The 24,886-nt window shown below is 38.5% G+C and overlaps 1 protein-coding gene and 1 long non-coding RNA gene across 2 annotated transcripts in view; one reads left to right on the top strand and one right to left on the bottom strand.

Annotated features, from left to right (window-relative positions):
- The window catches only part of LOC134206115 (pituitary homeobox homolog Ptx1-like), a 238,426-nt gene that overhangs the window by 171,560 nt on the left and 41,980 nt on the right, over positions 1–24,886 (top strand). The gene's annotated exons all lie outside the window — the stretch shown is intronic.
- Positions 6,056–6,722, bottom strand: LOC134212114 (uncharacterized). Its single transcript, XR_009979194.1, has 3 exons — positions 6,636–6,722; positions 6,209–6,509; positions 6,056–6,147 (listed from the first exon to the last, which is right to left on the bottom strand). It is a non-coding gene; the product is annotated as an uncharacterized LOC134212114 (long non-coding RNA).

Genomic DNA, 24,886 nt, shown 5'->3' with positions numbered 1-24,886 from the left:
ATACAAAGTCGTAAGACAAGAACAAAACGCTTTCTCATCCATCCAAGGGAAGCAAAAAGGCCGACAAAGGTGCCAAAAACAAGGCCTTTTCTTTCCTTGGAAGAGCGAATTTGGCCCAAGAGGTGATTGATTTTGCCCTGACGTCCAATCAGAAAAAGACTGCTCCTAACCAAAAACGGCTCAGGTAGAAAACCGGCGAAGGTGCTCAGAGCAAAACCAAACAGTGGGCGACCATAAAGAAAAATATTTTAAGCTCTTTTAGTGGAATGTATTAAACCGTCTAAGACGAATTAAGTACTGTCCATTTAATTCCACCAGTTAATTTTCGATATCTTTGCAGATACGTTTTTCGACCACAACTGTGTGGTCGTCTTCAGTGTCTCGTACTTGACTCGACTTTCGAGTCAAGTACGAGACACTGAAGACGACCACACAGTTGTGGTCGAAATACGTATCTGCAAAGATAACGAAAATTAACTGGTGGAATTAAATGGACAGTACTTAATTCGTCTTAGACGACCATAAAGGTCAAACGTCACGTTGTCTTTGTGGAGCAGATCGGGGTGTAGTGAAGCCCGAAGGCGACCCGAGAAGGCCCGTAAAAGCGAAAGACACCAACCAGACGCAAGGCCGGTGCCTTCGAAACAAGGGACCGAATATCCCTGGCAGCTGGTCAGTACCTCAAAGCGGAAGTCGAGTGCATCTCAGCCCGCATAGAAAGTTGAGACCGGTGAAATGATCTTGGTGCTAAAACGTAGAGCGCAAGCTGGCGGGACGGCTGGCCCAAGAGATCTTGGGTGTCGGCGTCGAGGTGAGTTCGTTGGGGACGTTGGGGACGGGAGTGACTTGGTCACGAACGCGGACGACGTCGTCTTTGCCGTAAGGTCGTCCCTTTGGCACGCAGCTAGCCTACCCTAGGTCATGGAGCGAGGAAAGTTGAAATCGGCTGGTCAGTATGCCCAATAAGCAAACTTCAGCCACCTTCAGTGGACAGGTACTATTGGTGCTTAGATTCGGGACATAAGTCATACGACTTTGAGGGGCCAGACCGTAGCAACCTTTGTCGTCATTGTGGTAAAGAAGGGCATAAGGCGCAGGAATGCGATAAGGTATCAAAGTGTACATCTGCACCAGTAAAAAGCTAGCATGTAATTGCGTAATGGGTGGACCTCCATGTCCCTTCGGAGAGGAAAACAAAAAGAAGTAACACAGCTGAATCTTAACCACTATGCATCTGCCCAGCAGCTGCTGTTGCAGTCGGTCTCGTAGTCATGGTCATGGACCGATGTCGCTCTCCTGTCCGACCCGTACAACGTCCCTAACTCGGGTCGTTATACAGTGACTTTTTTTTCACGCGCATCTCGGAATTTATTCCATGTACCAAAAGAGCACACAATACATTTGAAACAGGTCGACAGATCTTTGCTTACGCTGCAGGATTTTTTTTGGATAGAAAAGAAACTATGCTGTGTACACATTATATTCTATCTACAATAAGTACGTGCTCCTCCATATTTGAAACAGGCCGACATACCTTTGGATACATTATCGTCTTGTGACAAGTAAAGATATTCATTAATAAGCTTTGAATAATGTTCTTATCAATATGTATGTTGTTACATCGGCATGAATTGACAATAAATTGGGAAGTTTAAAAGATATGGGGGTTAGGAGGAGAGGCACATAAGGAATAAATCCATTTGGATACTCAAAGAACGAGAACCTTTGGTCTTCCAATCTTTTTTGGGCTTCCGAGAGGAACTCTTTTTGTGCTTTCGGACACAATGCTTTTGACTTCCGAACGGAATCTTTTTAGGCTTCGGAATTCCAAGAAAATCCTTTCGAAAACCTAAGAGAAATTCGTTTAAAAGTAAAGTCCAAAATAATTTTATTTTGCAGCCCAACAAGGTTCCGTTCGGAACCCAAAAGAATTTCGTTCAAAAATATATAAAGGAATTATTCCTTCCAAAATGCAAATAATTTCGTTCTGAAACCCATTGAAAGGGCTTGTTTTTGGGTTTACAAACCGAGATATCTTTGGTTTTCTGAGCGGAGCTTTTTTGGCTGTTGGAAATCCTTAAGTATTCTAATAGGAATCCCTTGTTCAGAAGCAGAAAATGATTCCACCCAAAAACCCAGAAGGCTCCAAACGAAAGTCCAAAAGTATTTCTTTCGAAAGTCTAAAAGGAAGACTAATTCGGGATTCTAGAATGATTTTGTTTAGAATACCATCAGAATTCCGCTTGGTAGTCCATTGGAATTTCTTTGAGAATCCCAACTTTGACTTCAACTTACCACCAAAATCTTTGGAACATGTTCCAAAAAATCCAGAATAAATCAAAGAAAAATCACATGATAATTAATATACGTTGAACATTCAGGCTAAGTGCAAAATTGAGAAAATGTAAATCGTGTAAAAACAGAATCCAGTGTAACTAAAAATTCATGACACACTTTTTCGTATGGAGCTTCTAAAAATCGTATACTGAATCGTCGTCACGCTCTTTTAAACACCTTTCATAAAAGCGTGACGCAATTCACGAATTCACTCAAATTGTCATAACAAATATATATGATAACCAATTACACGCCAGTGGCCTGTCAATAAATGAATAAAACTCATTAAATGAAATGGGGGAAAAAACTGTCAGCTCTATCTCATCCGGCATCAAATATGCCCGCTTAATAATTCATTTATTTATATCGACGCCTATTTTTCCGCAACATTGCAAATTTATCTGTCTGCAGTTGGACTATTTTTCATCTGATTTGACTCAACTGCAAATAAAAATATTTCACTCGATTGTTAATCCTCCCCCTGGTGCCGGTGGCCGGTCCAATATTGGCGCACTGGATAGGATTTAACCGCGATGAAAAAACCAAACTCATTCGACAAAGTAAAGGCCTTCTGACGCTTGATAAGCTATTGCCCTTGCAACCCGGCAACCCGGCACATCAATTCTACTCCACTGCCGTAACTCAGCTGACGGGATTAAAAATAAATTAAAATCTATATTAAACATCAAAAAGTTGTCAACCGGGCCCCATGACAGCAGAGAAGCTTTGACAGTTATGCACCGGTGGCAACAAAGCAATCTTTCAAACTTTGATCAATTTGGCACCCTGCGCGTCGCCCGTCACCGCGTGGTATGAAAATATCAATCAAAATCAAGTAGCCACCGAGTCTCAATATTTGAACCCGGTTTCCACCCCTGACCGACGAGAAATTACCTTTCTCCGAGTCTTCAAACAATGGCTCGTCCGGGGGGAAGAGTCAAATCTAATAAATAGTTTTGGTTTCCTTAATCCTTTTGGTGCGTTCGCCGGGCACAATTTCGCAGCACCCCCTGCCAGGGGCAATGACAACTTCCCTTGATAATAAATGTTTGTTTCCTTAGCCTTGTTATAAATGATCATCGCCCGAGAGAAGTCAAACTGTGAGTTTGCCATTTCACCCTCCTGTCGGTCGGTCGAGTCGGTCTTTCTTCGTCGCATCCATCCGGCTCGAGAACCACAAACGAATTAATGAACCATCCACGGGAACTGCTGACTCTGAGCGAGGGACCGAGATTTTTTTCCCCGACAGTGAACGAGCATGGAGGCATATGCGTGCGAATCCATGCGGGGATATTAAGGCAACATTAGGCAGTAATTGTTATTACACACCGATTTCCACGTTTTCGCTTCGGAACGAAGCGGAAGAATCTTTCGGGACACCCACTGCGAAGGAAGTTTTCCTTCTGGGAAACTGACGCCGCTGACGACGTCATCACGCAGCAAGTCATGACTCCCAAATTAAGACATTAGTAACGCCTGGGTCGTTAACGACCCGTTACTAAGCGTGAAACGGTGCTATAACGCTAAGTCACGTGGCCTACTTTATGACCCGTTCGGGCTAGTTGGTAGGTCATTCGACGATTTCCCTGTGGGAAAATTAGCGTCTAACGAGCGCGCGCCCGGGCGCTCCCACCCAGCCAGTGCAGTGGTTCGGAACTAATCGAATTGATTCGTTGGGTCGTTGATGCAACACAACACAACACAGACAGGCCGGGTGGATTGGTTCCACTTTAAAGTCATCGACGACGGCCGCCACCGAGAGGGCGTTCGTCGAGGGCCTTGTGATTCGAAGTCGGAGTCGATGTCCCCGGAATGTGGTGTAAATCAGGGATTTAGCGATTTGTGTACCTAATCCATTAACATGGTTGGCTCGTGTCCTTAAATCAACAACAGCGAATCAAGCGCGCGATGGTGGCCAACAGGGCACGTAATAATCATTGGGATAGTATAATTTTCTGATTCTGATCTAAATTAAACATGTTTAAGATTCGCATTTTATTCTTCTACAAAAGCAGGTGAAAATAATCAAAATCATAACGTGAATAATTGTGCATGATGAGTTATCCCTTTTTCAGTTTTTGCATTGAAATAATTTACAATGTTGTGAAAACTCATATGTGAATATGTACGTTATGTGGAAGATATTGATTTGGAAAATGTATTGGAGGTAACCACTTTCCCTTCGATGGGACTCGATTTCTGTGATTTGTAAAGAACTTAATCTAATCATATTTGATCCCTGGTCGAAATAAGACCACTTCCAAAGCGTAAAGATTCACAAAAAAAAGCAAAAAATGGACAGAATTATCACAAGCTCGTCTTTTAATGAGCATGAGCATGAGCATGAGCATGATTGACCGCCCACGGTTGCTCCTCCGTTATTGCCAGGTCAGCTGTAGTTACACAGAGAACCAACAGATGAAGTTTGGGACTAACATCATCTTCAATGTGTAAGAACTGGTGACCCAAAAAATAAGCAATACCAGCGCCGGCCGTGTCCGAATGCAGGTCAATTAGGGAATAGGTAGGAAATTGTTGACGTGATACTCGCTTTGATAGAAGCCGACGAGTCATCTGCACTTCCACGAGAGATCACTGGGATGTTGGATATATGAGGTAGGGAGTGTGGCAGGGTTCGTTTTGGTAAACGGTATGCCGTGTATAGCGTGTAGTTTGATCGATGAAAACAATACTATTTTTTTAAAGGCCGCACAAAGCAGAACAAAATTTCGGTGATCGGCTGATCGTTCTGCTTACCGCACAAAGCAGAATAAAACTATGATGACCGGCCGATCGTTCTGCTTACTGAAGAAAACATGTCTAGACGCGATTTAAGGTTCAAATGTTCGTCATTCATGTGTATATGTCGTAGTTTTGCCGTTTATATAGTATTTGTGCAGATCTGTATAAAACCATTCGATAGTAAAACTAATACATTTGCACCCCTATTATTTGTGTGATCTAGGATGCATGGGCAGTATTGTGATGCAACTAAATTATAACTGTTGTGGATTTTTGTAATAAATTTAACACATATTTAAAGTAATAAAATTATTTCTCCAAAAAGTGATTAACAATATTAATGAAAAAAAAAACAAAAAATGACAATTTAGGCAATAATAAAGACATAAAAAAATTGACAATGAAGGATGAAAGCAATTATTGGATATGAAATTCTCTTGAAATTTTCTATAAACATAGAAATCTGGTTCTGCAGTTCAGTTCAAATCTAGTATGTAGTATTGGTTTTCGACATCGACATTTCATCTATTTCCTTTTTTCTACGAATCACGGATCGAATCGAGCACGATTCTATCAACCAAAAATATTTCAAATCGGATAGTATTTCCAAAAGTTAAATCGTGACAAATGCATCCTCAATTCATTTTTATTTGTGAACCCATAGCCTGTAACAGTTTTTTTATGGAAAACTTTGATTTTTCCTTTGATTTGATGCTTTAATTTCATTTATATTGGTTCATTCAGTTTTTAATAGAAATTTCATTTTCAGTTACTTTCAAGGCAAGAATAATTTCAAAAAAATCTGCAACTGCTTCGTATTGAAAAAGTTGGGATCCATAGCAATTTCCTTAATAAAATGATCATTATAGTTGTTGCTGTCTACAAAACACAACAATGCAAACGGCCCTGCAAGCATGAAGTGATACCTGTACTTCGCAGATCATTTTTCAATCAGGAATAATTGTGTTGTCCACAAATTTGCAACCCAGCTTTGAGGGATTCTCGCGTAAAGAGCCTTTGATCGCCTTTTTTTAATGATCATTATTGACTTTCCATCCGCTGAAACACCTAAAAAAGTTATTCGTATAAAACGCAATATTTCGCAGAAAGCATAATATTTTTATATTACCATCCGGGATGCAGCAGATGTAATTGTGACATTCATCAATAAACATTCTACTGCTGCTCATGTTATATCCAAAACATTCGTTGACGATTTGTGTTACTGGTCCGATAATGGATCTGTTTTGTTTGATAAAGTTCCAGGTATTTGTGGTCTGAAGAATGTTATGACATTTTTGAGTTAATGTTTTTTTAGTCGATCCAACTATTTCTGCAACGTATTTCGGCAAAATTCGTCCTTTTGCAAATTCCTCCATTTCTGGTAAACTCATGCTTTTCTCAATTTTTTCTTTCGATTCCGCAGTAATCTAGAATTTATATATAAAAAAAAGAAAAATGAGAGTGGGTATTTCTAAACCATTTTCGATTTGTTTGTCGAGTACAGGTTATATGTATGTATAAATATGAAAATTAATATTGATCAAAATACATACAATATACTTTTGTTTGACGCCAGGTAACTCTTCTGCAATGTTGATTTCTCGTGTAGCAACAGCGACGGCAGTTTCACCGTAATCATGTTCTACCTCATATTTGTGAACTGGCTTTCTGCTATATTCAGGACGCTTTTTCGATTTCAGTGTGGCTACTTTCAATCGCTCTTGATCTGCAGATAACTTGGCAATCAGTTTAGAAGGATTAGATCCAGTAAACCTTTGCATATAGGTGGTATGCCAAGAATAACCTTCGTTGTGTTGAAGAGTTGTAATATATACTCTGCGTTGATAAGAGCCACGGCTTGTGAAGTTGAGTCTTTTGCCAGCGTTATATTTGCACAAACGGCTGAAGATGTTTTCAGATCTGTGGAAGCACCATGAGAGGAAGCATCAATCTCCCGATTACGTTGACGACAATCGTTACCCTCATACTTGTAATAAAATTAATAGTTTACTTACGTGTTGCTAGTTTTATTATGGTTTAAAAATTCTGCTTTCGCTGCAACTGCTTCTACCACAGCTTGAATTTTGGACAAAATCCCATATTTATATAATAAATCTATGTAACACTCATCGGGATTTGTGAGTTTTGTACAAAAGTAGTCACGGCATTTTTCATGATTACCGTAGACATGCGCAGGTACATTCCTTATATCATGCCGTAGACCTTCAACATCTGATCCTCCTGATTCTGCACAATGTACTATGGCAGCTCGAACCCCTCGAGTAATACGCATAATATTTGATGATAATAAATCTGCGATATCCTTTGGACATTTGATCTAGTTTAAAATATACAATATATTATCTGAGCATTTAAAAAAAATACATCACATACATCACGAAGTTTTTTACCCATGTTTTTGCAAGTGTGGTTGCAACATAATTGGTGCTCAATCGATGGTCCATACTTGATAGAATTCTTGATCCGTGCAACCGTAGTGGAATCACCATCGGTAATAAGTTTTGTCACCCATAAACCTTTGTTAGCTAATTCTTGAAATCCTTCTACCATTATTTCAGGTTCCATGCCACCAGATGAGCCGACATAGTTTCGATAGCATTTATGAGAATTTTTCACATTCCTTAGCTTGGTGTTCCTAATGCATACAGAACATCGTTTATTTCGGCAACCCACGTAAATTATTTTACCAGTTTTCTCCCCAACAATAACGCCACATCCAGACGCAGAACTATATCTCGTTCCGTAGCTTCGAGTGGCCCAGCTACCATCCAATGAAGCTACAATTTTTGCTGGTTGATCGGATTGGACATCCTGGAAGCTTTTTCCGCTTCAATGACTTTAGTAGTTGAGTCATCCACAGCTTCTTCGAGAACGGCATCCATTTCCATTTCATCCAAAGCGAACGTTTTTAGGGGCATGAACGGTATATCACAGAAGCTGAATATTTGTCTGGTATGCGTGTAGGTAGAGGTGTGCGCCGCCGCGCCACGCCGCCGCCGCCGGCAGTTTTTGGCACGCCGCCGCCGCCGACATTTTTGCATCGGCGCGCCGCCGTTTAAAATTTGCCACGCCACTGATCTATAATTTTCCACGCCGATTGAAATTTTCAGTGGAAACTCCTAAGATTCATTGGATTTTCCGTATAATTTGCTGATAGATCTCTACAACATTACGATGAAACTTCAGAGAATTTTTCGTGAGGATACCAATTATTTTCATGAAAATTCCATACAATACCTTGTTAAAACTTCGAAGAGCTCTCCGTAAAAACTAAGCGTGTGAAAATTTCGAAAAAATGAAAAAATTAAAATCTAATTTAAATTGAATTTTTGAATAGAAAAGAGTTGTTCGGCAGAAAGTCACAAGACTTGAAAGTTGAAAGAATCGTTTTACCGAAAAGATTAATTGGTAGATTAACACTACCCGAGCAAAGCTTAAGAGCAAATCTATAACTTGTTTTAATGTTGTGAAATCATCAATTATGTTTACTTAATTTGATATCTTTTTGGTCGTTTTAACGGTTAACGTGACATCAAATCAAAAACTATTCTGCTGTCGATGAGAGGAAATCGAAAACGAAATTTGATATTGGTTTCCGATAGCAAAATAAGTACAAAGTTTGATGTCATATCATCCAATTTAGTAATCTACAGCAACATGAGATCAAAATATATAATCAATCATGATGATTTATACATATTTGAAAACAAATTGTGAATCATTTTGTTGTCAAAATCAAATCTATATGCTCTCATTATGTTTTCAGACTTTGATAGGATATGTAGCCTACAGATATTTGGCCGAGAATCTTATTTGGTCGAACAGTTCCTTTGGCTAAAAAAATCGTGAACTTGTCCTTCGGCTGAAATAGTCGTTTGGTAGAAAGGGCAATTTGGTCAAAATGGACATTCGGTCGAAAGTGTCGTTCGGCTGAATTGGTCATTTAGGATATTTTCACGACAATAACGGGAGAATCTTTTGAGTTTAGCCTCAAAAAATTGATGAACTTCCCCAGAAATTCTTCAAGTTTTTCCAGAATATTCATTTAAAAATTATTTTCAGATTTTCCACGAGAACTACTTTCAAGTTTCGAGAACTCTTTGTAATTACCAAGGGAAATTGTTAGGGGCCCTCCTTAACCGTGCGGTAAGACGCGCGGCTACAAAGCAAGACCATGCTGAGGGTGGCTGGGTTCGATTCCCGGTGCCGGTCTAGGCAATTTTCGGATTGGAAATTGTCTCGACTTCCCTGGGCATAAAAGTATCATCGTGCTAGCCTCATGATATACGAATGCAAAAATGGTAACCTGGCTTAGAAACCTCGCAGTTAATAACTGTGGAAGTGCCTAATGAACACTAAGCTGCGAGGCGGCTTTGTCCCAGTGTGGGGATGTAATGCCAAGAAGAAGAAGAAGAAGAAGAAATTGTTAGGGATTTACATGAGAATCTCTACAGAGTTTTTACAAGAAAATATTTCTACAGGAAAATATTCGGAATATACACGGAAAGTTCCTATTGCGTCTCTGTTGAGTATTCTTTAAAATTCACACAGAAAATTTTGACTAGTGAAAGAGATGCTTTAACGTTGAGTTCCCCAATCTAAATTAAACAAGCCGGTTTGTTTTTATCCTTTATTAGAGTGATGTTTTTTCGCAGGAGAAGTTCATCATTAAACGGCTAGTCTGGCATAGCCAACTTTAAAACATCGGAAAAATGCTCGGAGTTTATGAAGATTGTTTCTGGTTTCTTCAGAAAATTCTTTCTACTTTCGATTAAAAATTCTTGGTAAGTTTCATTCCATTCCAATAAGACCGAAAGTGACAGACGACCGAGCTGGTATTTGGCCGAAAAAAGCCGTTTGCCCTAACAGGTCGTCTGGCCGAAACCATCGTTGCCTAAAAATGCCATTTAGCAGAAATAGTTTTTTGACAGAATGGGTCATTTGGCCAAAAATGTCATTTGGCCAAACGGGGTCATACGGCCAAATTTCAATGACTGAACCTCGTACTGAACGGGTAATATGGTCAGAAATGGCCACTTGTTTGGCGAAATGGTCTTTTTGACAATTGACCATTGAACAAAATTCGTGGCCTCTCTATTTTTAGGTCAATACTAGACTTTAGGCCAAAAGACATCTAGTCAGGTACCATTTAGCAAAACGGAAACTGTTATCAGATCAAAACTGGTTTGACCGAAAGCGATGTACAGCCAAAAGCAAAATTTGGACGGATTTCTAAAAAGTTGTTTACCCTAACAGGTCATTTAGCTGAAAATGCCGTTCGGGTGAAAAAGTCGTTTGACCGAAGATGCATCATTTGACGAAAAATACCATTTAGCAAAAAATGGCATTTGGCAGAAAGAGTCATTTGGCCCTTAAATGTCCTTTCTGCAACCTTCTTTGAAAAGTGTCGTTCGGCTGAACTGGTCATTTTGCCAAAGAAGACGTTTATCTGAATTGGTCATTTGACAGAAAATGCTGGTCGGCCAGAAAGGTTGTTTTGTAGAAAGGACATTTTCTGGCCAAATTACCATTCCTACCAAACACCATCTTCGGTCAAATGATCTATTTGGTGAAAAGATTTTTTCGTCCAAATTAACAGTTCAGCTGAATGTCCATTTCGGCTGTATGTCGTTTTCGGTAAAAAAACATTTTTGACCTGATAACAGTTTCGAATAAACGTTCAATTCTGCTTAATGGGGTTTGGTTAGATGGCTTTTGGCTTAAATGTTAGTATCGACTTTAAAGTAGAGAAGTTACGAATTTCGTTTAACAGTCTATTCAACGTAAATGTCATTAGACCAAACGGAGGGATATTATGGACTAAATTACCCATTCAGTTATTGACATTTGGCCGTAAGACCTGTTGGCCTAAACGATATTTTCGGACAAGTCACCTATTCTGTCAAACGACCATATCAGCCAATCGGCGTCGGCGAAGTCGAGTCAAGTACGAGACACTGAAGACGGCCTTACCTTTGAGGTCGAAATACGTATCTGTCAAGATACAATTAAGTGTTGGAATTCAATGGGATTGTATAAACTCGTCTTATGACAGGTGAAAACATTCCACTAAAAAGCTCAAAATAATTTTCTTATCATTCCAGCGAATTTTTCTTGTAAACTCCTTAGAGTCTACCGCGGAAATTATTAAGAATTGACTGTTTTATCGTTGGCCATGCGAAACAAGCCGTCTTTATTATTCTATATTGAGAAAGCCAACGGTAAAATACCCATTCAACCAGCCGCATTCTACTACAATTATCAATAATGTTCTGTACAAATTTGGAAGAATACTCAATAGAAACTCAACAAGACCTTGTCATAAATTTCCGAAGTTTTTCCTGTAGAAGTAAAGAACTTTTTTGACCCTTCCTTCGGAAGTGTCTATAATTTCACTTTGTATGCGTTACGCAGGTGTGTTACGTATTAATCTATCAAGAAATCTCGTGAATTATTAAATAAAATGTATGGTATTTAAAACAAATTCACTTTGATATTGAAAATATAATTATAGCAAATGATATGATATGGAATTATGCCTATTTTTCTGATTTGTTTCAAAGAAACAAATGATTTTAATTGAGGAACATATAGAAGCATGTACAAAAAAATCTTCTCAGAAAAGCAAAAACGTAAAAATTGAAAGGGATTTCAAAAATTTCTTCAGTGGAAGCTAGATAGCAAATGTGAGCATGGTTTGAGACACTAATAGATCACTTGTATGCATGTATGTGTGCGTATGTGTGCAAATTCCTAAATTTACTACCATAAAAATCTAGCTCATTTTTAAGGTATTGAACAAGTTTAGTTTTATCAAATTAGACATCCATAAGGCGAAATATATGTTATTTTTGAACGCTATTGAGTTTCGTTCAGATCAATGACTGATTTAGTTAGTTCTGGATTAATTAATATGAATTAATGAATGGATTAATTACTATGAATATGCAACCAGCGTTACGATAGTTACTAACCATGTCACAATAGTTATTCAATCCGACGAGCGCCTTATAGATAGGCAGCATGAAGTACAGTACGTTATCATTCGTTGAGTTGTCACTCAACCCATGGCATCCGCCTTTGGGTAGGCAATTATTTTGTTACTTTCACGGTAAATCGCCGTGGGAAGCTGAGTAGTTTTATCTCGTTTTAAATGCTGGACTCTGGAAAAAAATCCTTATAACTAAGGAAGGGTCAAAATCTCACTGTAGGTGGATTAATCTGGGTTTTTTTGTAAAAATTCTGAAGTTGCTCATGTAAATTGCGACAAATTTTCTGCTGAAATTCCAAAAAAAATTTCTTGGGAATTCAAAAGAGCTTCTCTTGGTAATTCCAAAGATTTCTCGAAACTTCAAACAATCCGAAAATATTTTCCAAATTTTGGTTTTCCTCCAGATTTTTCATGCGAAAATAAAAAAAATCTTCTTTTAATGTCTTGAAAATATGCCGAAAAAATGCAAAAAAAATCTTAGAAAAACGTAATGAATAAAATCGCCACGCCGATTCACGCCGCCGCCGCCGCCGTGTAAAATGGCTTTCGGCGTGACGCCGAAAACGCCGCCGCCGCCGGCCAAAATTCTGACAAACGCCGCCGCCGACGAATATCGGACCGGCGCACACCTCTACGTGTAGGTACCTCCTGAACACAAAGTGGCCCAAACAATGCTTTTACGCAACTTTGGTCGATCGGAAGGTTCTTCTGTTCTCACCTTGAAGAGCGTCTTACATTTATCACATTTGAACCACATTGTCGAAATCATAGACCGATAGTGTTCCTGATGAAGGCACAACACTCCACCACATGTACTGGAATGGTAAGCTTGTGCACGTACCACGCATTTCATAACATAATTCCATTCAACAACTCTTCGACCTTCGATATCCTTCCAATTATCATTTTTTCCGTAGAATACAAATGCGTATCGATTGCTACCAGTTTTCTATATCAACTGGAACATTAGCAACAATCGATTTCGCGCCTTTACAGTGAGCTTGTTCAAGTTTTCTTTTTTCGAAACTTGATCCGTCAGAACGTTTTGTCTTCGTGAAAGTACGGAGCTATTATCAATAGAGTAGAGTGGGGCAAGAGTGCGCGTGGGGTAAGAGTACGTTTTCGATTTTTTGAAGTAATAAAAAAAGATAAACTAGCAGCACTGCATCAGTTTGACAGGTATTCTGGCCAACTATTATCATGTGTAATTGTAAACGATTTGAATAAACAACAAGGGAGATATGGAGTTACATAACTTTTTGGTCATTTTGCTAAAAATAATTTGATTTCCGCAACTAGTATTTCATTACCATATATACGTTTAATCAGGTGAACATTATACCATTTCAATAACCTATTGTATAGAGTACTTTATGGTACAGAACACCAATCCGGTTAGTTTTCCAAGAAGTCAAAACCATTACTTGAATAATTTTTGGGACTGTGGGGTAAAAGTACGCAGGAACCGGTGGGGCAAGAGTACGCATATGAATCTTCAAGTTATGATGTCAAACCCGTATCTCCGGCCGAAATAAGACTTCTTCCAAAGTGTAAAGATCCACAACTAAGAAAAAAGGGACAGAATTCGAATTTATCACAAGTTTTTAGGATAAGTTGAAGTAATTCGGTGTTAGAAAGGAATTAGCGAACAAAGCACTGAAGCGAAATAATGAAATTGTATTAGAACTTGTTGTACACCTAAACATAGTACGAAAACACAATTTCATCTAAATGATAATTTCATTTAATCAAAAGAAACATTCATAAATAACGCAACGTTTAGCTGGGAGGGGTTGCGAGATATGTGACGATCCATATAATTTTTAGAGGATTCATACAAATAGTGTAAGATAGGGGGGGGGGTGAGTGATGAAATAGCCAAATTTTACGTTACGTGATTGGTGGACTTTCTTTAAGGAAAATGCCTTTGTATACGCCACGCGAAACCTGATAAATATTTTTACCTCTGTAGTTTTTTGTATATATAAAAAACAATGGTTGTTCGAATGAAAGTGCACATTTTTAGGACCCCCTCCCCCTTTAAAAGTTACGTAATCTTTAAACATTCCGTAATATATGCTCATTAAACATCAATTAAATGTTATTAACTTTTATTTGTGCTAATATATACTTAAAGCACATGATTGGATAAATGCGTACTCTTACCCCACCCGATGCGCACTTTTACCCCACCGGTGGGGTAAGAGTGCGTTTTTCACTTGTCTTGCAATAAGGGTTCTACTAAAACGAATCTAAATAATTTCAATATTTTTTCCACTGGGTAACATAAAGGAAGAGTATATGAATCATCGACACCAGGGTTGCTGTGGCTCTTCTTCGCGAGTGGTAATCTTTGCCTCTTCGCGAGTCATCATTCGGCCACATTCGTTTTTCCAACGACTCGCTGCGAATGGTATTCGAATCGGCGAATGATTAGACCATCGAGTGAACAAAAACATCAAAAGGAATGAACTCAAATACTTGCCACTCGATGGTTGTTCGGATCTTCTTTCTGCTGTTCATTCGTGTGCCTCATAGCGACGGCGATTGTTATTCGCCAGCAACAGACAACAGCATGCTTACGCATATACACACCCGTACGATGGCGATATGCGCCTAAGCTGTTAACGTTCGTTGGGATTTAAATGATGTTTGAATGCTTATGTTAACCCTTTATAAGGCAGACGAATCTAAATAATAAATTAACAAAAACAACAATAGGATACAATGTTAACATGGTAATAAACTTAAATGTATGATTGTTATACATTAAACAGTTCAGAAACATTGAAAAATTGGTGGCAATATAGTTGCCACTGCCCGGCAAGCGGGAAAACAGGCAACAACAAAAATAAATAAAAGATTTTTAAAAATTAGGTTTTACGTAAAACCAGTCAAATCAAGGCACGTTACATTTTTTGGTGAAGAGTCCTAGTCGGAAAACGCATTATGGGTAGACATTTTTTTTGCACTTTCGTTCCCAAGGGGGGGGGGACCCTTGGGAAAAAACCACAATTTCATCAAAAATTCAAAAACCAAATATACAGAAAGGCAAAGCTTTTTTCACGCTAATCACGTAATTATCTAACACAGAAGATTCAAAAAAAAATAATACCAACGGGAAAAAATATATCTTTGTTGTTTTTTTTTAACGAATTATAAATGAAAATCCTTCTTCCACTCGAAACTTACGATCTGTTCGTAAAAAAACTGTTCTCAAATTGACATTTTAATTTTTTTTATGGCTCAAATTCATCTGGTATGTTACTAGGAAGCAAATAAAGCCATTACATGGGAAATAATAAGTAGAGCTCTTGTTAATAAATAGAAAGACATATAATTAGTTGGTGGCAATATAGTTGCCACTGCCTTATAAAGGGTTAAGTTTCAATAAGCATATGAATAATTATAATGATAAGCAATGAATAATTATTGATTAATTCAGTTGACTTTAATTGTACTGTAATTGTTCCCCCATTTTACATTTTACAAATTGAATGAAGGTGTTATAACGAATAATTTTTTTAGACATGTTTTTTAGACATTTTGTATACATTATCCCAGTAAGGTATAACATATTTTATGTAATGTATTGTCTTGCTTAGAGAAGTCATCCATACATCTGATGGTTGCATCAATCCTTTATCGAAAAATTGCGTGTTTTTTGAAAAGTGCTTCACAGGTACAAAATAAATGTTCCGAATCATCCATGTCCGTTTCACATAAACGACATGTATCATCTAAAACTTTACATGTTGTTTGAAATAATATTTAGTTGAGCAGTTTCCTGTTAACAAACCGCAGAAGTTGTTTAAATCTTTTTTGAGATGTTTTTGAGTAACAGTTAACATAAACTTTTTAGATTATCCTGCTGTTATTGTTTTTCTCAGATTTCATCAATCACATTTTTTCTAGTTCTTCAGTTCCGTTTCAAGGGTACATTTTGAGGCCCACAAAATGTATCTCGCCGAATACTTTATCATCTGATTTGATATTCTCCAAACTCAATGCGTATTAGATTATGAACAAAATTTTGTCGCAAAATAAATTCCTTTTAGCTAATTTTATGCAATTTCAGGGTTCATTTCCGCAATGGTTTTTTCTTACTTATTAACATCTAACTGCGAAATGGACTAACGTGAAGAATAGGTCTAACTAATCTACTAAAACAGAAGAGTGTGATAATTGCAGTGAAATATAATGGAGTATTTTTAATATCATTTCTGGTTGGCGCATATTATCCTGCATCGTGCATTTAAGACGAACATACACATTTTTAGTATCGTTTTGACTCAAATCCCGAACAGACTCATATTTCGAACACTCGTTACATGAAGTTTAACATTTCATAAACATGTTTAACATATACATTTCGTTTTTGTTGCTTAACCTTCCTAGTGCATTGGGGTCTATTTTGGCCCAGAGATGATTTAAAAACGTTATAGCTTTGTAATCAAATGAGATAGGGCTTTGAAATTTTCTGACTTTTCCTAACTTTTGGAAATGAAAATTTTGGGGTGATAACCAGCTATCAGCGACCTCTAGGAACGCCACAACAACAAAAAGTGACACATTGTGCATTAGCGGGTCAAAAATGACCCCAAATTGAATTCGCTCCTAAAAGTTCATTTTCGAACCGATTCTCAATCTTTTGTAACCAAATCGAAGGTATGGAATCCGCGGATGTCGCTACGGACAGATTTTTGCAATTTGGCCATTCTGGTTCCCAGGAATCGATGTTGAAGGAACATGGATTCTTAGGCCAATTTTTGGCCTGTTTTCTTGCCTTTCGAAGGGTTATTTTGGAAATGCTCATAATTTTGCGTAGCAATAATTCCAATAGAATGTAGCCATTGTCCATTTCCATGGATCAACACAATTCCTGGTTATTTCACGGTCCGGTGTCCCTCCGGAAGACCCGGAACATCCGTAGAAGTGGTCAATTCATTGAACTCATCCTAGAAGAGCGCGGTTTTTTCCAAAGCTTTTAATTATCGAACGCCGAGTAGCAAATGATTGTGGTGACCCATTTTGATGGACCTGTGTGGCCTCCGAAGGTCCTCCAGAAGATCCGGAACGTCCGTAAAAGTGGTCAATTTTTTAAACTTATCATAAAAGGGTGCGGTTTTTTCCAAAGCTTTTCATTATCGAACGCTGAGGAACAAATGATTGTGGTGACCCATTTTGGTGGACCTGGGTGGCCACCGGAGGTCCTCCAGTAGATCCGGAACGTCCGTAAAAATGGCCAATTCCTGAAACTTTTCATAAAAGGGTGCGGTTTTTTCCAAAGCTTTCAGCAACAAATGATTGTGGGGACCTATTTTGGTGGACCTGGGTGGCCACCGGAGGTGCTCCAGTAGATCCGGAACGTCCGTAAAAATTGTCAATTCATGGAACTCATCCTATAAATGCGCGTTTTTTTCCAAAGCTTTTCATTATCGTACTTTGAGTAACAAATGATTGTGGTGACCCATTTTGGTGGACCTGGGTGGCCACCGGAGGTCCTCCAGTAGATCCGGAACGTCCGTAAAAATGGCCAATTCATGAAAATTATCATAAAAGGGTGCGGTTTTTTCCAAAGCTTTTCCTCATAGTACTTTGAGTTTTCCAAAGCTTTTCCTCATAGTACTTTGAGTAACAAATGGTTGCGGGGACCTATTTTGGTGGACCTGGGTGGCCACCGGAGGTCCTCCAGTAGATCCAGAACGTCCGTAAAAATGGCCAATTCATGAAACCATAAAAGGGTGTGGTTTTTCCAAAGCTTTTCCTCATAGTACTTCGAGTAACAAATGATTGTGGGGACCTATTTTGGTGGACCTGGGTGGCCACCGGAGGTCCTTCAGTAGATCCGGAACGTCCGTAAAAATGACCAATTCATGAAACTTATCATAAAAGGGTGCGGTTTTTCCTAAGCTTTTCCTCATAGTACTTTGAGTAACAAATGATTGTGAGATCCTATTTTTGTGGACCTGGGTGGCCAGCGGAGGTGCTCCAGAAGATCCGGAACGTCCGTAAAAATTGTCAATTCATGGAACGCATCCTAGTATTGCGCGTTTTTTTCCAAAGCTTTTCATTATCGTACTTTGAGTAACAAATGATTGTGGTGACCCAATTTGGTGGACCTGGGTGGCCACCGGTGGTCCTCCAGTAGAACGGAACGGAACGTCCGTAAAAATGGACAATTCATAAAACTTATCATAAAAGGGTGCGGTTTTTTCCAAAGCTTTCCATTATCGAACACTGAGTAACAACCTGACCTGAGTGGCCTGAGTGGCCACCGGAGTTCCTCCAGAAGATCCGGAACATCCGTAGAAGTGGTCGATTCATAAAACTCACCATGGAATAGCTGAATCACCGAATGAGTGAGTAATAAATGATTATGATGACCTTTTTTGAAGGTCCTGGGTGGCCACCGAGGTCTTCCGGAAGATTCGGAACGTCCGGTAAAGTGGTAAATTCATGAAACTCATCATGGAAGAGTGCGATTTTTACGAAGCTACTCTGAGTAACAAAAGATAGTGGTGACCCATTTAAATGTTCTTGAGTAGCTACCGGAGGTCCTTTCTAAGATCCGGAACATTCGTAGAAATGTTCATTCCATGCAACTCATCATAGAAGAACGCGGCTTTTCTAAAGCTTTTTATTAACATTCTCTGAGTTATAGAAAATTATCGTTACCCATTCTTTTGGACCTGAGTGGCCACTCCTTCATGAATAATGCTCGTAATATTCCTAAAAGCTGCAAACTAACGAATCTCGAATCATAGGAGCATGGTTTTACAAAAAATCTATTATCGAAATCTGAACAAGATATTTTTGTCGTGACCCTCAGTTATGAACTTGAATGGCCAGTGGAGGCCCTCTCGTAATCCATACACATGACTTAAGTGATCACTGGATGTCCTTCTAAAGTTCCTACGGATTGGTCAACACTTGATACTCATCCTACTAGAACACGATCTTTTGAAAACTGTTTGTTATTCTACTTATTGATCATCTCATGAAGGTTGTTGTGATGCTTTCTGCGGGGCCCTCCTTTCCCGTGCGGTAAGATTCGCGGCTACAAAGCAAGATCATGCTGAGGGTGGCGGGGTTCGATTCCCGGTCCGGTCTAGGAAGTTTTTGGGTTGGAAATTTTCTCGACTTCTCTGGGCATAAAAGTTTCATCATGTTAGCCTAACGAAAGAGTATCAACCCAGTTTTGTCACTTCGTGATTTTGTCTGCCCTCGATTTTCTCTCGTTTTCGACCCGATTTTATCACGTTTTCGACCTGATATTGTCACCCTAAAAATTTAAGAAATTTAAGGTGCTCTTTTTATAGTGGAACCACTTTGCTGCCATTATAGACCCTCTGTTAATAAAAATTAAAATTATAAGTTAGGTTTTTTATGATCCATCAAGAAATTTTTGACCAAAAGTTGTCAAAAGATTCAACCAAAGTAAATTTTTATTTAAGTCAAACTTTCATGAGTCGATGATTTATGACTGAATATCGATCATGGAAGCAAATTATGCCATACTTGAAAATATTTTTTGGGTTAATGTGACTGTTCTTTAAAAAAAAAATAGTGTCATCCTAATCTTTATGAATTGACTATAATTACAGATTTTTTGATCTTGCGGAGTTTCATTGGTGACTACACACGTTCCTGAGAATGGGTTACAACGATCATCCATTACTCAGGATATGAAAATAGGAAAACTATGACAAGTTTCATGAATTGACCGATTTTACGGATGATCTGAATGTAACTGAAGACATACAGTGGGCAATCCATGCGAATTGGTTACGATCATTTGTTTCTAAAATTAGAAAAATAAAATTGTTTAGAAGAATAGTGTGCTTCATCTACTTCTTCTATAGATTATATGGCCTATTTTTCTAAGGTGGGTTTTATGAATTGATCTCTTTTACGTGTGATACGGATATTTGCTACTCACATCCGTGAGAAAAGGTCACGGCAATAATTTCATGTTCAGAGTGCGACAAGGAAATAAAAAAATAGGCTCTTCTGGTATGTATTACATCAATTAACCACTTTAACCGATGTTCCGTATCTTCCGTAAGACCTCCGATAGTCACTTTGGCAAATAAGAACGGGTCACAACATTCCTTCGTGTCTTGCTCAGAGTTCGATAATAGAAAGATTTTTTTTAAAAAGTTCGATAATGAAAAGCTTTAGAAAAAACCGTGCTCTTTTATGATAAGTTTCGTGAATTGACCATTTTTACGGACGTTCCGGATCTACTGGGGCACTTCCGGTGGCCACCAAGATCTACCAAAATAGGTCACCACAATCATTTGCTACTCAAAGTATTATGAGGAAAAGCTTTGAAAAAACCGCGCTCTTCTATGATGTATTTCATGAATTGACCAATTTTACGGACGTTCCGGATCTTCTGAAGGACCTTCGGCCACACAGGTCCATCAAAATGGGTCACCACAATCATTTGTTACTCGTAGTTGGATGATGAAAATCGCTGAAAAAAAAACCACGCTCTTATATGATAAGTTTCATTAATTGACCATTTTTAAGAACGTTCCTGATCTTCCGGAGGACTCCGGTGGCCACCCAGTTCCACCAAAATGGGTAACCACAATCATTTGTTACTCAAATTACAATAATCAAAAGTTTTGTGAAAACTGCATTCTTCTAGGATGAGTTCCATGAATTGACCACTTCACCGAATGTTCCGGATCCTCTGGAGAACCTTCGGTGGCCACGCAGGTCCATCAAAATGGGTCACCACAATCATTTGTTACTCAGCGTTCGATAATTAAAAGCTTTGGAAAAAACCGCGCTCTTCTAGGATGAGTTCAATGAATTGACCACTTCTACGGATGTTCCGGATCTTCCGGAGGGACACCGGACCGCGTAATAACCAGGAATTGTGTTGATCCATGGAAATGGACAATGGCTACATTCTATTAGAATTATTGCTACGCAAATTAATGAGCATTTCCAAAATCACCCTTCGAAAGGCAAGAAATCACGCTAAAAATTTGCCTAAGAATCTATGTTCCTTCAACATCGATTCCTGGGAACCAGAATGGCCAAAGTGCAAAAATCTGTCCGTAACGACATCCGTGGAATCCATACCTTCAATTTGGTTCCAAAAAATTGAGAATCGGTTCGAAAATGAACTTTTGGGAGCGAATTCAATTTGGGGTCATTTTTGACCCGCTAATGCACAATGTGTAACTTTTTTTTAATGCACTAGGAAGGTTAAATAAACGAAGTTTCTCGGTAGTGGTGTTCGGAATTCGAATCAAATTGTTCGGATTTTGAGGCAATTTTCACTATAAGTGTTCGACATTTGAAACAACATTCAGCACTGATAGTTACAATCAATAAATAATGATTATCTAGCGCTTATATTAAAGTTCTAATCATTCGCTACCCAATGGAACAATTGATCTATTATTGTATTTTAATGCAAGTGCCATAAAGACCTTCAAAGTGGGAAAAGCGCAAGTTGTAGTCTGCTACTAAGTTGTTAGGGTGGTGAGATTCATTGTGATGAAGCTCAGTTTGAAATTCAGCTACTGGGAGGTACACTGATGTACAAGGAAATATCTGATATGTTAGATATTTTGAAATCAGTCAGTTGCAAAAAGGACAGTTGGCATGTTTCAGAACAATTTCACAGAGTATTGTACGATGATTAAATGAACTTTTACTTAGCTTTCGGCTGATTTATTAGGAGCTGGGTTGTGTACTTTTGGATTTATTGATCGAATTGAATCAGCCGAAAACTATATAAAAGTTTATTTAATCATCGTACAATGTTCTGTGAAATTGTTCTGTGACATACCAACTGCCCTTTTTGCAATTCTGAGCTCAATCGAGCAATCAGAAACAAATTCCAGATCAAATGAGTGCTGAAGGTGTATTTCCCTATATATTTTGGCTGAAATCCTCATACAAACTTAAGATCAAATGCCCCAGCTTATGTAACAAGCCATTGAGCTGAAATTTTGAGAGATTGATTTTCTCAAGCAAAGACACAATCTTGGGGGGTGACCCGTGGGATTCGACAACTTTTTGTTTCCTGGGCCAGTCTAATATATATAAGTTTAACTATCTTCAAATCTTAAAGATATTGATAGTCTCATCAGCTTGTAACTGCCTGTGAATATGGAACACTGTGTTGTATACGATTTCTTCAATTTTAATTCACTCAAAAAGTTGTCTCATTTTATGAAGTTGTTAAAATAACCAAAACAGTCATCTTGAAGACTATTCTGGAATTTACGAGTTCATATAACATTTTATTTCACTAGTTCATTCCCGAATTGCGGAAACGTGTCAATGCTTAAATTTGCTAATCGACTGTATCGATGTAATGGTTGCCTAATCAATAGGCTAGATTCATCGATCTGATTTGTATATTCTTCTCCAAGCAAAAGTCACTCCACCTTCCATAAGGTTCTACCCAAATACTTTGGATGCTGGGCAATTTTAAGGTTTGGATCGCCCTGTGTAAAGGGTCTGTCAGACAGTAGAAGTTCAGAATCTTTTAGCATGGATCTGTGCACCATGGAAAGAGAAATTCGAAGAGCGGGAAATGTTTTACAGTCAAGTAACTGCAAAATAATTTAGCTTATGGGATTGATTTCATAATATCCCGCCACTCGCTTGACAGCAGAAAAGCGGCTTTATCCGCAACACCCAGATGTGAACCAGTGGGATATCATATCATCATTCTGTACAGTGCAGTATTAAACTTTCACAGAATTGAACGCTTTGGGTAGCTCTTTGAATTTGTTGTTTCAACACTGATTCAGTGTTATTATCAGGGATAGTACATTTCGTTTCGGTGAGACGAAAACAAGCGATTTTAAGGCCGAAGGAGAATCTTTTTTAGCCTTAACCTTACTTATTTTTCGCGAAAGTTTTAGTGTGCATTTATAAAAAATTAAGACCGCAACGGGGTTTGAACTCAAAACACCAAGAAAAATGGCATTGGGTTGCACTCTCTCTAGCCGTACCGCAACGTAACTGCTTGTTGGGATAGGTTATTTGTTTCATAAAGGCTGCTTTTTTTGCATTGGGTATGGCACGAACAAAAAGAAAGATAAAAGAAGTAAAAAAACTTGTCATAAGACGAGTTGATACTATACTATTCCATTTAATTCCACCACTTGATCTAGTGGTGGAATTAAATGGGATAGTACAAACTCGTCTTAGGATAAGTGAAGACATTCCACTAAAAAAATCCAAATGAATATTTTGGAAGAAATTGAATTTTGTGAGAAAGTTCCTCCTACTGTTCCCGCGAAATCCTGAAGATTCCCTCGTCAATGTCTTGAAAATATAAAAAAAAAATAAAAATTGGATGTATTAAGAAAATAGCCACGCCGATACATGCCGCCACCGCCGGCCAAAATAGCTTTCGGAGTGACGCTGAAAACGCCGCCGCCGCCAACAACTTTCGGACCGGCACACACCTCTATATAGGGGAACTGTTCCGTTTCTCACCTCTTCTTCTTCTTCTTCTTATTGGCATTACATCCCCAAGGCGGACAGAGCCGCCTCGCAGCTTAGTGTTTATTAAGCACCACAGTTATTAACTGCAAGGTTCCTTAGCCAGGTTATCATTTCTGCATTCGTATATCATGAGGCTAACACGATGATACTTTTATGCCCAGGGAATTCGATACAATTTACAATCCGAAAATTGCCTAGACCGGCACAGGGAATTGAACCCAGCCACTCTCAGCATGGTCTTGCTTTGTAGCTGTGCGTCTTACCACACGGCTAAGGAGGGCCCGTTTTCCATCTCACTGAACATATATTAATCTCATCGCAAAACATAGAAATACAGCAACAAACTTGTCGCTTCTTTTTGCTAACATGCGTGCTCACTGCTGAAAAAAATCACAAAAATGAAAAACAAATCAAATTCCTTTTCACTGCTTTGTTTTTGATGGGATGAAGTGCCGAACCGTTTCCCTATAAAAATAATTCTAAATTTAAAAACTAATTTTTCCTCCAAGATAATTTTTTTTTAAATGGTATCTTTGTACATCTCATGAATTGCAATAAGAGTAATTCTTTATATACTAATGCTACCAACAATTGAATTCCAAATTCCAAATAATTTCTCATACACTATAGTGCCGTAAGCGGTTGAATTCCTAATTCAATTAAATTCATCTTTTATTTGCTTTTACCACTAAAAATTGTTTGTAGAATGCGGCAGCATTCTAAATCTCACAGTGTGCGAGATATCTCACCTAAAAAAAAATCATCATACACTAGTGCCACCCAACGGGTGAATTCCTAAATAAACTTTTTTTTCTTTTTTTTTGTGTCTTTATTAAGGAGACTTTCAGCCCGAGGCTGGCTCGTCTCCGACCTAAATAAACTTGTTTCATGTTGACTTTACCAACCGAACCACTTTGTTGAAGATGGCAACTCTCTTATGACCACAAATTGCGCAATAGCTATCCCTACAAGTGATTCCTCATACTTTAGCGCAGCACAGCTGATAAATTCCACAACTGCTTTAATATTGAGTATTACCACTCGAACAACTTTGAATATTAAGACGCTAACTTTCTAAATCTCACAGATTTCGAGATATCTCACCTAACAAATAGTTGCGTATATACTAGCGCCTCCAAGTGGATGAATACCAAACTAAACTTAATTCTATCATGAAGGCTCTTACCTTCCGAAAAACTTCGTTGGACATGCAAGTTTTCTAAATCTTATAAATTTCGAGGTAGCTGGTCATGGTGGTAAAAAATGATGTTCGGTCTTTTTTGGCCATAATTGGGTGAC

This window comes from Armigeres subalbatus, chromosome 1, assembly GCF_024139115.2.
Source record: "Armigeres subalbatus isolate Guangzhou_Male chromosome 1, GZ_Asu_2, whole genome shotgun sequence".
Taxonomy (NCBI): domain Eukaryota; kingdom Metazoa; phylum Arthropoda; class Insecta; order Diptera; family Culicidae; genus Armigeres; species Armigeres subalbatus.
The sequence above is the reverse complement of the archived record's forward strand: the minus strand, read 5'-3'. Positions and strand labels throughout refer to the sequence as shown.